This window comes from Pithys albifrons, chromosome 3 (assembly GCF_047495875.1).
Source record: "Pithys albifrons albifrons isolate INPA30051 chromosome 3, PitAlb_v1, whole genome shotgun sequence".
Lineage (NCBI taxonomy): Eukaryota > Metazoa > Chordata > Aves > Passeriformes > Thamnophilidae > Pithys > Pithys albifrons.
The window spans coordinates 53,441,775-53,452,717 of record NC_092460.1 but is presented as its reverse complement, the minus strand read 5'-3'; the positions used below and the strand labels follow the sequence as shown (position 1 = coordinate 53,452,717).

At 39.1% G+C, this 10,943-nt stretch overlaps 1 protein-coding gene across 2 annotated transcripts in view; it reads left to right on the top strand.

Moving 5' to 3' along the window:
• Window positions 1–8,027: 8,027 nt before the first annotated feature.
• NR1H4 (nuclear receptor subfamily 1 group H member 4) overlaps window positions 8,028–10,943 on the top strand; it is a 46,456-nt gene continuing 43,540 nt past the window's right edge. The window contains exon 1 of one of the 2 annotated variants that reach the window (XM_071552004.1): window positions 8,028–8,068. The gene's annotated coding sequence lies outside the window, so the exon portion shown is untranslated. The remainder of the gene's footprint in view (window positions 8,069–10,943) is intronic. The other variant, XM_071552001.1, reaches the window with a different exon arrangement.

The window sequence follows — 10,943 nt, the reverse complement described above, 5'->3', positions numbered from 1 at the left end:
GGGTATTGTCATGGAACAGCTCAATCCTACTTTTACAAAAATGTAGTTTATTAATAAGCCACTCCAAAAAATCCAATTGCTTTATTCTGTTAAAGCAGAAAAAAAAGATTTTTTTTTTTCAAAATTCTAAGCTTTAGTTTAGACTAGAGTTGCTTATTTCACTACTGATATTCAGAACAGGTATAAGAGTATTCCTTATTTCTTGCAGCTTATAGTCAGCATTTGGGGGATTAATTGGCAGGAACTTGAGTCAAATGTTCTCAGCAGTCTATCACAGAAGCTGGTCACGCTACTGTCAAAGTATTTTGCAATGCCCACCACAATTTAAAAAAGAAAGACAACCATTGCTTTACATATGTGCAAAGCAAAGAGATTCTTCCCTCCTCTCCAATAATGTAACATGTATATAGTTACTACAGAAACTCTTAATAGGATAAACCATATTATGAAGGGGTTTAATGTAAGAATCCGTGTTAGGAAAGAGAAGACTGGACAATGTACTATTCTCAAAACTAACATTTTCTCAGAAGCAGCGTAATTTTTCCAGTAATGATAAAGGGTAAATTTCCTCTCTTATTAAGATGAACACAAAAGGGAGTGAATGTTGTTGTTATGACAAAGAACTACAAACATCCCAAAAGTTTGGGAAATGGCCAATTGGCCCATGAGGGCCCAGTTGTGTCTCTGGTGAATGTAGCTGTACTTCCTACTGTTACAGATGCACCACAGCTGTCACAAGTGACACATGACACAGTGAGTAGTTCAATTTAGCAGGATCATTGTGTTTTCACAAACAGACTGCACTGATTTAGTTCAGTGGAAGTCTGACTTCAATGGACATTTGAGCATTATTTAATACCCTGAAATTTAAAAACATTTGCATGAGCTTTTGCATTTAAAAAACTAATTTTCTGCCTTTTTAAATTTAAATTCTTCCAGAGACCTAATATCAACTCTGACGAGCTGAAGTTATATATATGCCACAGTGCTTTTCCAGGCACTCCTATTCAGATGTTTGGGCTGTCTTTCTCACTTTCCTTTTCATCTGTTTAAATATTTCAGGTGCATTGCATGAAGTGTAAACATCAGCACTGGTTGGAAACTAGTTTTCTTTCCCAGAACTCTCTGTTACTTAACCAACTCTCTGATTTGCACAATGGCTTCCAAAATCCTGTATGACCAAGAATAAAGAAAACTTATTGAGAACAAACTCACTTTGTAACTCCAGTTTTGCTGGATGCCTCTATCTCCAACCTGCTCCAGTAGCATTTTATTGTGGAATCTAAGAAAGCATAGTCACTGTGTTTCTCCTAAAACTGACTTCTTAAATTATGTTAGAACTTGGCACATTTAAAGAATCAGGAATACTGCTGGCACATCCCACCCTTGACTCCCAAAAAAGTCATGTCTCTAATGCTAGCAGATGTGAACAACTCAAATGATATTTCCAAAAGGAGAAATAGTAGCTTGGTTAAACTTCATTTATCACATTGTTTGTATATTTTTCTGTCCCCACATCCAAAATAATTTTTCATATTTTCAAATATGACAGTGTTCATGCAACTCAGAGTCGGATTTGAAAAATGGCTTTTGATTGTAAATGGGAGCCAAATTTAGTTTATACTGGAATAGAGATCTTAGGCAAGCCAGAGGAAGAGTCAGCTCTCCATAATGTGAAATGGTAAAGACAGACCACAGAATATGAATTCAAGTCTGAGAAGAGAAGAAGCAGGACAGTAAATCCTAGGAATGTGTTCAGTTTTCGTATCTATTGATCTTAACAATGAAAATCGTAGCTTTTATTTCTTTGACAATTTGTGGGGTTTAGGCACTACTAGCAGAAGTTTAAAGATAATTAATATTGCTTTCATATCTATATAAGTGTTAAATAAAATGTTCCTTGTCATGAAAAAGGAAAAATTAATGACAGAAATTATAAAAATTCACCTGAGTAGGAACTTCTTCAGAGAAATAATCACTTAATACAAAATAATATACAGATTTTGGGGCAAAATATATAACAAGGGCATCCAGATGTTAGCAAAGTGCCAGAAGGAGTCTCATGTGTAACATATTTAATTGATAGGAAGGTAAAAATTAAGTCAAGATCACGCAAAAAGTGTTATGGCTTGGCATGTATGTTTCCAATTGACTCCTCCTGACACATAGAGAGATCTAAAAGTTTAGTCACTGTTTTAAAGAAAATTTCATAAAAAAACCAGATTTGTTACCTTATTTTTATTCCTATGTTCCATTAAGGACATTAATTTTGTTTTTCTTGTTAATTATTTTACAAGTTCAAGAGAGAGGAGTGAGTATGTCCTATGGGTTAAAGAACAGAAAGGGGAATAGGAAAAAGAGAAAATTGCAGCTAAGAGGTAATGCAGAGAGAGGACTGAGGATAAATAAAGAAATCAGTTTTCAAACCCTGGAAACAGAACTTGGAGTTCTCTAGATTTTTGAGTTAAAAACCTGCAGGATGGGTGAAAATCTGATATCTTAGGGTTCAGAGAATTCACTCAGTTCTCATGTCAAAGCTTAACTCTTTTGAAATCAGGAATAAGCACAGAGATTAAAACCACCTCATTCGTATGTCTTCCAAATGCTTATGTTGCATTAGATAGCACTGCTAGTGAGGTAGCACTACTAATACTACTGCAGGTCCATATGGACGTGCAAAAGACAGTTTGGTAGGCTTCTTTGTAAAAATGCTTTCAATTACTTACATACTGGTATCTGTTATTTCTTAACTTCCATTTGATAACAGTGTTTAGCTGTGATAGAAAAAAATATCCCTTTTTTATCTCAACCTTTTTTAATTTTGTGTTTATACTGCTTATCATTTATGTAAGAAATGTAATAAGATTGTACTTCTTCACACTGAACTATCTGTAGCATAAGAGCCAACACATTTTTTTCCAAAGAAGCATTTGGATATTTTAAGTCTTGACTGTAACAGCCCCCCCGGCCCAATTTAATTAGTGTATTGGATATCTGCAGCAGCTAACAAACTACATTTGTTTATGTATAACCATATTTATCTGCTCAATAAACTCCATGCTCAGACACTTGCTGTACAAACTTTTGACAACCACTTCACTGCTTGTTTTAGGCTTAATTCTACTTACATGACAAACTCAGAGCTCTGCTGAGTGGTTCATGGTTATTTTGTTGAATATATGTCAGAAAAACACTGGAACTCAGGAAAAATATATCTTCATTGGCTCAGAGCTATGGTTGCCCAGAGGAGTCTCACACATTATTGGAACCCCAAGCAGGAAGACAACTTTTGCAAATGAGGAAACATTTGAATACCCCCAATAAAGATAGCTCTGCTTTCTGGAGCTGGCAGTCAGCAGCAGAAGCACCATACCAGGTGCTTTCTCTCTCCTGGACTGGCATGAACAGAGGGAATTAATTGAAGAAATTTACTGATACAGTGATTAAGATAAGGGAAACGGGACTTTCTCTTTAGAGCGGAGACTTTGATCCCATCTGCTTGTTCCCTCCTCCCTCTCCAGTGTGTAATAAAAAGAAAGATGTCTGCATGTCCTGAGAGGCCCAATTTATCTCAATTTGTCTGGTCAGTTCTGTAGTTTATGCTGGTACAAATCTGCTGTGGGCTGGAAGTGGCTTATGGATCCCTATTGATTCATGGTGAGCAAGGAGAAGTCATAGTACTAACATGAAACTTGAATTTAGATGTGAAAAAGATTAATGTTCAGGACAAACAAGTGAAGGGCAGCCAATGTGAATAGATGTAATATTACTCCTGTGGAGTAATGATGCTGTGTGGGGTGGGCAGGGACAACTGGGAGTAACCCCAGGGTATATAGGTTTTTCCTCAACAAGGGAGTACAATGGAATGTCCTCTTTCCTGCACTGTTCACCTTGCATTTCCCAGTGCCTCATACTGGCTGCTAGTTTACCTATCACAATGCTTTGGGCAGAATGCAGAAAAGAGCTACACTTGTCTTCACCTTGTATTTTCTTGTTTTCACATGTGCCTTCTCCCGACCGTTGCTAACTGATGGCATGGTGCACAAGACATCAGGGCAATGCAGAGTCAAAAATAATAAGGGTTTACCATTCAGCATATTCTGTATTTTATTTTTATTTTTGCTATAAAAGAGAATTTCCCATTTTGTGCCAAGGTTCCTGCTGGCAGCAGCAGCTGGAGGTGCTGGTCTTCTTGGCAGGCAGCTGAACTGTTCCCCTGGCAGGCCAAAGATCAAGGCCATGCTGGCCTGCCAAGCTCCCTCTGCTCTGCCAGAGCACACAGGGAACTGTCACGCTTGTATGGGGCTGGAGGGCAAAGTCACTGACAAAGCTGGGAGAGGAATTGCAGTTGGGATTTCCATGCCCTACCCTTCTTGACTGCCAGGGTACAGGAACTCTCACACCATGAGAAACAGCTTGTGTTCCCAAATAATTATCTGCATTCCCCATCCATGTTTTTACTATTCCCAAGCAACCACATCTTTTCTTATTTCATGGAAAGCTGTGGCCAGCTTAAAAAGCCCCTTGTCAACTGGCTTCTGCTGTTATATTTGCCTATAACAAGGCCAGCCCTACAGCTAATTCTTTCTTTTTCTCAAGCTGTATCCCTAGCCCAGAGTCCATTATCCATCGGTGCTCCCAGTCCATCCCTCCTTCCCTGCTCCTGAGCTGTACCTTTGGCCTGTGCACTCCTCTTCACCTTGGATCCTCCTTCTTCCCCAGAGATATGGTAGATGCCCCAGTCCTGGAAACATTGAAGATCAGGTTGGACAGGGCTCTGAGCAACCTGGTCTAGTCGAAGATATCCCTGCTGATAGCAGGGGGTTGGACCTTTAAAATATCCTTTTCAACCCGAACTATTATATGATCTATGATTCTTGGGCAATTTTATGTCTTTCAGAGAAGATACAGTGCTGAGTCAGGCCAATTATTGGGAAAGACTTAGTCAAATTTTATCAAAAGAATCTGCTGCTTCAAGAAGGCACACAGGAGAAGTTTGCAAAAATGTTTTTCTCTGGTTTGTAGCAATGGTTGGGATTAATCTCAGAGAACACAGGCACATGTTAGTTTCAAAAAAAAAATATCACAGGATGTTTTCTTGAGCTGCCAAATTACTGCAACAGCTGAAGGTCAGCAAGCCCTCCAGCCCACCACACATGCAGATTTTCTTATCAGGAAAGGTTGGTACAAATCCTTCTAGGAAGCAAAACGTTTCTTTCAGTAGTATTTCCCACAAGAAACTATGAAATAGCTAAGGATGAAAAACTAAAATTCCCAAACTTGTGTAGAGTTTCAGTTTCCACAGCTGGTGTGCTTCCCAAATTGGGAGTAGGCTTAACATTTTAATTGATTTAATGATGCTCCATTTTCTTCTGAGAGATAAATTTCTGTAGCTACTGTCTTACTGAAATATGCCCAGGTTAATTTGCTTACTTCAGGGGGCTACTCCTCCTCACATGGAGGCCTTGAATTTCCTGTTCTTGAAGTTCATGAGATTCCTGTCAGGTCATTATCCAACCTGTCAAGGCCCCTCTGAATGGCAGCATGATGAGTTGTTTTATCAACACTCCTGCCAGTTTTACATCATCTGCAAAGCTGTTGAGGGTGTGCTCTGTCTCATCATACAGATTATTAATGAATGGATGTTGGTATCAGAATTTACCTCTGGGATAAACAACAAAATTACTGCTTCTTGCTGGGCTTCATGCTGCTGGACTCAAACCTTTGAGACAAATAGTTTAGGCTGTTTTAAATCCAACTCGCTGTGTACTGATCTAGTATGTACTTTCTGATTTCATCCATGCTGCAGTTTTCATGGGAGACAATGCTGAAAGCCTTGTTAAAATCAAGTTTTCCCTTGTCCACTGAGCCTGTCTTCTTGTCATAGGAGGCTATCAGGTTCTTTGCTTTCTTCTTAAAAACACGCGTGATTTTTTTTGCTTTTTTCCAACTCATAAGGTATCTCTGCCAATAGTTACTATACTTCAAAGACAATTGAAACTGGCCTTAGAGTGGTACCAGCAGCTCCCTCAACACTCTTAGTGCATTCCATCAGGACTCATAGGCCTGGGCATGTCCAATCTGTGTAGATGCTCCCAAAACTGATTCCACACCAAGGAGAGAAAGTCTTTCTTGTTCTGGCCTTTTACATGGATCTTAGATACCTGGAATTCTTGAAGGCTGGTCTTATTCGTGAAGACTGAGGCAAAGGTGGCATCAAACACCTTGGCTTTATGGACTTTGTCAGCCCATGTCCTTCCCCATTCAGCAGCAAGTCCAAATTTTCCCTCATTTTGCTTCCACTGCTGATACGCCTATAAAAGTCTTTCTTCTTGCCCTTCACATATCTCACCATATACAATGAGGAAGGCTTTGGCTTTGCTAACATCATCTCTGCATGCTTTGCATTCTCTGTATTCCTCCTGAATGATGTAATACTACTTCTACCACTTGTATGCTTATTTTCTGTTTGATTTTAGTTAGAAACTCCTTGTTCATCCATATGGGCCACCTTATGATTTCACTTGATTTCATGCTTTTCAGGATGCTCTTTAGCTTGGAAGATGTGATTTTTTGAATGCCAACCAGCTCTCCTGGACCTCTCTTCTCTCCAGAGCCATGTTCCATGAGATTCTTCCAAACAAGTCTGCTCTTCTGGTGCAGGGTTATGATCCTGCTTTTTGTCCCACTTCTGCCTTTTCAGATCTTAAACATCCCTGTCCCATTGCCACTGCAGCCAAAGTTGTACATGACTTTCATCCTCCCGAGAAGTTCTTCCTTGCTGTAAAGAATCAGATCCAGCAGAGTATGTCTTCAGTCTGTCAGTCACTTCTTATCAGTTATAGTTAGTTACCAGTTATCAGTGATGCACTTCAGAAACTACCTGGTTGCTTGTCCCTGCTCTGTTGCTCCTCCAGCAGATACTGGAGTTGTTCAACTTCTTCATGAGAATCACAAGCTTCATACATGAGACTTCTTCCAGTTGTCTGAAGAAAATTTCATCTACTTCTTTCTCTTTAGATAGTCTGCTGGAGACCCCACAATACTGCCCTCATTGTTCTGCCTCTAATCCTGACTTGTAAAGTCTCAGCTGGCTCCAACTCCATTGCAAGGCAAATCTCCATCCATGCTGGCTGCTCTCACACACAGGGCAATTTTCACCTCCTTTCTGGCCTGGTCTGTCCTTCTTAAAGGACCTATATTCACCCAAGGTAGCACTCCAGTATTATGACCTATCCCACCATGACTCCATGATCTCAAAAAGATCAAAGCACTGTGATTGCATACAGACCTCTAACTAGTTCCCCCCTGCCCCCACAGCTGCATCAGGGATCAGCTAAGTTTTCAGCAGGAGGTATGTGAATATCCACCATCTAATGGCAAAAAATGGAGAAACACCAAACTTTAAATTCATTTCTTAAACTCTGGACTGGGAAGTAAATTGCTAAAATGCTATTAAATTGTGAAACAAAGTGGAGAGATCAAGGGTGCTTTCCCATACCCCAGTTATTGCCTTGAAATAATTCAAGGTCAGGTGTAAAGGCAGTCAAGGTCTTATTTAGCACCTGCTGGCTGACACTCCTATTGGAGAAGCCATCATGTCTCTGCCTACTTTTGCTGGCAATCTCAAAAAAACTGGATCTGGAGAATTACGGATCAAGCCTTTCCACTTGTAGAAATGAGGAGCAGAATATTTATAGAACAGAGATTTATTACATTCAAGAAGCCTGAAGCATCTGGTTCATTACAGCTGAATTCCTGGAATAAATTGACAGTATTCCAAACAAGATTTTATCAGCGTCTTTGCAATACATTCCATTTTACTGGCACGCTGTTCAAAGGTTTCTATTGCAACTCATATTTAGCAGAGTTACATAAAACTTGATGTAGGAATGAGTGACAAAGGTTTTATTTATTTCATATTATTATCTGTTGACTTTTAAAGACCTAGGAAACAAGACAAGTTAAGCAAGAAGTCAATGATTAAACTGATAAAATGAGTATCAACTCTGCTAGTTTTAAAAGTTATTTGGAAAGTATGAAGAATAAAAACCCCAGTTCTCTGAATGTAAGTAAATTGAAGTACTAAAATGTTTCTGTTCTGCTTATTTACAGTCTCAGGCAAATTTTTACATAATCTTTATTTTTTGAAGAGAGATATATGATTGGTAAAACTCACTTTTAGATCAACTTTACAATACAGCTAGGTTATACTTTGTCAAATTTTGCAAAAAGACTTAAGACTTGATATTTCTTCAGAGGAAATATTTTTAAGTGCAGAGGGTGTCATGCTATAGCAGCATCATAAAGGTCTTTCATCACCCACCTGAACAGCAGTTCTGTCACTGAGAAAACAGAAGTTCCCTTGCATTTTCTAACTTCAAGTCATGTCACTTGGACTAAAGCAAAAGTGACAACAGGTAGGTATACCCTTCCTTGGACCTCTCTGGAATAAATTGAATGTAAAGAAAAAAAATGCAGTTCAGGTTTTATGTTCAATTCCAGGCTGATATCACATCTCCAGGAGGAAAATATTTTCTCTTTTGAAAAACTAATGTTGCCGTGTGCATTTTTTTTCTCCTCTATCAATGTCTTATTTGGCAGGACCCATGTTTGGTGGGCACATTAGTGAGAAACAACACAGAAACATCTGCTAAAATTTCAGTAATTTTCATGCATACAGGAAGGAATCCCTTTTGTTGCTCTGTTTACATGAGGATGACTTTCTGGAAGTATACATTATGTGGTGGAAGTAATCAGTTTAATGGTGTTAGAACAGCATAAGTTGCATCAAATAATCACACTGTTATTCCAGTATTGGGTATCTTTGATGTCTCCATCCCCTTCTACTGCTGTGTTTATCAGCAGCAGCTATTATAAAGACTACAGGAAAAAGAATAGGGCATGACTTTTGCCCCTCAGCTGTCAGCGACATTCATTTAGTTGTGTGTGGAGATTCTCTTTCCTTTAAGTAGAAATAGCAACACTTACACACAGACACATGTGTGTTTCAGCCAGACAAATGTTTCCACATAAGTTGCTGCAACTAGGAGTTATCTCCAGTCCTCATGATAACCAGAAAAGTAGACCCCTAGTTATTGATCATTGTCTTGTTTTAATTTTTCACTCAAGAGATTTGAAACTGGAGCTTTATCTCCATGCTACGTGAAGGCTGATTCGTGTGGGCTGGGAATGTTTTGGTTAAGTAGTTCTTCTGTACATCAAAGAGGTTGGTAGGAGGGCTGTTGGTTCCTACTGGAACCCAGTTCTTTGCTAGTTCCTGCCAGACAAAGCAGTTAACACCAGGGCTGGAAGCTCAGTCCAGTCACTCTGAAGAACTTCCTAGCTGGTATTTCTGTAACAGTAACACTGTCATTTCCCCATCAGTTTCTATGTCCAAGAAATACAGATATGGCTAAAATTGGCTGGTAGAACTAATCCCACAGGCTCTTGAGACTTATTCTACCATGGATTATCAGCTGAGAAAGGCCTATCGTCACCAGGAACATGGCATTCTCAGGGTAGGCAATTCCTTTGCTCATGGGAAATACAAGTTTTGGTAGAAGGCTTGTAAATTCAGAGAATTATAGGCATGGTTCCCCACTAGCTTGATGCAATTTTGAGGAAACCTAGAGAGAAAGGATAGGAACCTCTAATTTGGCTCCATATTTGTGAGGAGCCATTGCAGAGGGAGGGACAATGGCTTATGTTACTGACTAGGTGAACTGCCATGCTTTTCTGCATAAATTGTCTCATCCTACACACCTATTTAAAAAACAGTTAAAGCCTAAAATTCATGGATTTTTCAAACTCCCTCCATTGTAAAGGTTTAGCAGGAGGGATCATCAAAGACAAGAAATAGAACTAGACAAATTTCCTATGCATGCAATCTACTCTTTCACTATTCTCTAGACAACCTGGTTTTGTTATGTATTTTTTGTTTTGGGATGAGATGGGAAGATTAAATATATCACCCAAGTAAGATTTGACATAAATGAGTGATCTGCCAATGCAAATGATTTGTGTTTGGGAATATGACACAATTTTGGACACAAATGGTATTCAGATGAAATATTGATAAGTAAAGCTTTTCTGCAGAGTGAGCCCAAGATAATACTGCTGTAAGTAACCTCTCTGTTTCCTGATATGTGATTTTATATGTAATAAACTTTATAGTGTATTTAATTTCTTTCTTCTAAGAAGAGAAGTAATTTGTTTCCAGAATGCAATGATGTAAAATGAAGATTAGGAACAAAAGAATAATAAACTAATTATTCCAAAATCTATTGTTGAACATGCACTTAACTTTCTCTTCAACCACCACACTTCTTCTTGGTCTTCAGATCCATTTCTGTCTTCAGTACAAACTGTTTACTAGGTGGAAACCAAGAAGATGATCCACTTGACCTGGGCCCTAGTACATGAAAGTCCTTTTCTGTGTTTGCAATATTTCAGCTATATCGAGGACCAAACATTACCTAATTTCCAGTCCCTTTCATCTTTACTTAGCTGAGTGGAGTCATGAGTACTCTTCGGCTGAACTTGTGATTCTAACTTTTTAATATGTCAGTATTTTCAGTGCAAATTGGACATTGAGGGGCTAGTCCAGCTGCTACTCCTCTTGCTTGCTACAAGTGACCACAACTATGTTCATCATTTGTCTAAATTCTGTTAGGGAACAGGGAAGAGTCAACAAGAGTTTTGAGAACTGCTCTACATCAGGGTCTTGAGGCACTAATAGGCTTTAACAGCCCTGATCAGCCTCATCTGGGGCCTCCCACATGCTTCGCCTGTGGGTTGAGGATGCTATTTAAGCTCAAGCCTGGCCCTCTGCTACTGGTCTGTGATAAGCTGGCAATGTGCTTGATGTTGTCTTCTTGTATCCTAGCTCAGGAGTGGATTTCTCTCCAGGTACACTGCACGTGTTTCACTGTAGCCTGCAT